Raw genomic sequence first — 2,500 nt, 5'->3', positions numbered from 1 at the left:
TGTCCCGGGGGCCCGCGCGAACACGCAAGCGTCCGCTCAATCATTCTGCAAACAGGAGGAGGCTGAGCTCCCCTGCACAATACACCTCGAAACCCTCTCAGGTCCCGGCGGCGCGCAGCGCCGTCCCAAGTACTTGGTCGGGTTCGAGAGAGGCGCAATCGCCCGGAGTTAGGCGAGTAGACGCTTTCGGTGCGACCACCCGTGCTCCCAACTGAGCTTGCCGCTGCCGACAGAGGCCCGGGAGCGTGCTGTCGTGGCATTGCCGGCGGGAGACAACACGCGCCACCTACGGTGACCGGCAGCTCCAACGCCAGCGCCACAGAAGGACAAAAGCCCCACTTGGGTGCCGAAGCGAACTCTCCCAGCACAGCGCACGCGCCAACACATCCGCACAGCTGCGATACAAACCACCAGCGAGAACCGCTGGGGCGACCGAGCAGCAGACGGCGTCGCGGCGCCGAGCGCCGGGCGGCGGCGCATCCTCAACGCACACAGTCCTCAATCGGACCAGCACACTGAAGATGTCCACCGCGCTTCGCACCGGGCCCGCGAGGACCTACTTTGGCCGCACGGCGCCGCGCGCAGGGTGCGCCGGCGCGCAGCTGCGACGCCTGCCGCGTCCGTCGGCCGGCGCGCCTGCCACTGGCCGCCCCCACCAGCCGGCTGTAGCGCGTGCGCCCACGCACCGCGCGGCCAGCACGCCGGGAGGCGCCCCCTCACCGGCCGGGGACGGTCCCACCCAGCCACCGCCGCGTATCGCTTCACACCCAGATGCCGTTCAGTTTCGTCGGCATGGTGGGTATCGCTGGAACAACCGGTTCGTACCTCAACCTATCGTCGCCATCACCGATTCACCCCTAGCGAGAACAACCGCACCACAACAGGTTACCATTTGTTCATTTGCGTAACTTCACCAGAAAACGCAGGCGTCCATCGCCATTTGCAACTTCAACGATTATTGCATGCCTGTGTCAGGTGTCACGCCACACTACGTCTGCCCACATACACGCAACAAAATGTGCACGCCTAGACAATACGTGGAAGGTGGCCCCCGTACGTATGCGATGTCCATTGCTCGAACGACTGTCAACCGGCCTCTGTAGCATGTCGCAGATATGGAACGCGGTGCACCATGCCATCACGGTGTGTGAGGAGAGACGACTAGGTCCGAATACATCAACAGACAGCTCATGCTGATCGCCATCCACGGCGTCCGTTCCTCCCACACGTCTCTATGGCGTACCACACTGCAATCCAGCTCTCATAGGGAGACGACACCTAGCTGCGTGCACAATATTTGCACTGTATGGTCCGCCGTTTTTGGGCGCAGTCGTTGTACGGTCACACATGTGCCACGATGTATCATTCGGTACATAAGGACGAATGTGCAGTACAGATTGTGGTTTACGCGTACGACATTAGCGGACGGTTGACACAGGCCGCACCACAACGTAGCCTGAGTACGTCGCATGCGAAGGGCATTGAACATGCAAACTTCTCACCAACCAGCTTGCGAAGGCAGGGGGGCAAGGTGGGGACGTGGGGAGGGGCGGCATGTACGTCCTGCTGCCATCCACATTACAGTGTACAGCAGGAGCATGTGGAAAGTCAGCAAGACTTGCAAGGTGTTTAACATGAAGCGATACACAGGGGAGCGGGCAGTGCGAGTAGCGAACTATATTGCGAGGGTTGCGGGTGGGCAACACTACACTAATTGAACGAGTCGTATAACAATTACAGAGCAGGTTTAGGCGACAACATGGGTTACGTTAGGGGACAACGTGGGTTACGTTAGGGGACAACGTGGGTTACTTTAGGGGACAACGTGGGTTAGGTTAAGGCACAACGTGGGTTAGGTTAAGGCACAACGTGGGTTAGGTTAAGGCACAACGTGGGTTAGGTTAAGGCACAACGTGGGTTAGGTTAAGGCACAACGTGGGTTAGGTTAAGGCACAACGTGGGTTAGGTTAAGGCACAACATGGGTTAGGTTAAGGCACAACATGGGTTAGGTTAAGGCACAACATGGGTTAGGTTAAGGCACAACGTGGGTTAGGTTAAGGCACAACGTGGGTTAGGTTAAGGCACAACGTGGGTTAGGTTAAGGCACAACGTGGGTTAGGTTAAGGCACAACATGGGTTAGGTTAAGGCACAACATGGGTTAGGTTAAGGCACAACATGGGTTAGGTTAAGGCACAACATGGGTTAGGTTAAGGCACAACATGGGTTAGGTTAAGGCACAACATGGGTTAGGTTAAGGCACAACGTGGGTTAGGTTAAGGCACAACGTGGGTTAGGTTAAGGCACAACGTGGGTTAGGTTAAGGCACAACGTGGGTTAGGTTAAGGCACAACATGGGTTAGGTTAAGGCACAACATGGGTTAGGTTAAGGCACAACATGGGTTAGGTTAAGGCACAACATGGGTTAGGTTAAGGCACAACATGGGTTAGGTTAAGGCACAACATGGGTTAGGTTAAGGCACAACATGGGTTAGGTTAAG

The sequence above is a fragment of the Schistocerca piceifrons genome, unplaced genomic scaffold (assembly GCF_021461385.2).
Source record: "Schistocerca piceifrons isolate TAMUIC-IGC-003096 unplaced genomic scaffold, iqSchPice1.1 HiC_scaffold_961, whole genome shotgun sequence".
Classification (NCBI taxonomy): Eukaryota; Metazoa; Arthropoda; class Insecta; order Orthoptera; family Acrididae; genus Schistocerca; species Schistocerca piceifrons.
Note: the sequence above shows the minus strand (reverse complement) of the source record.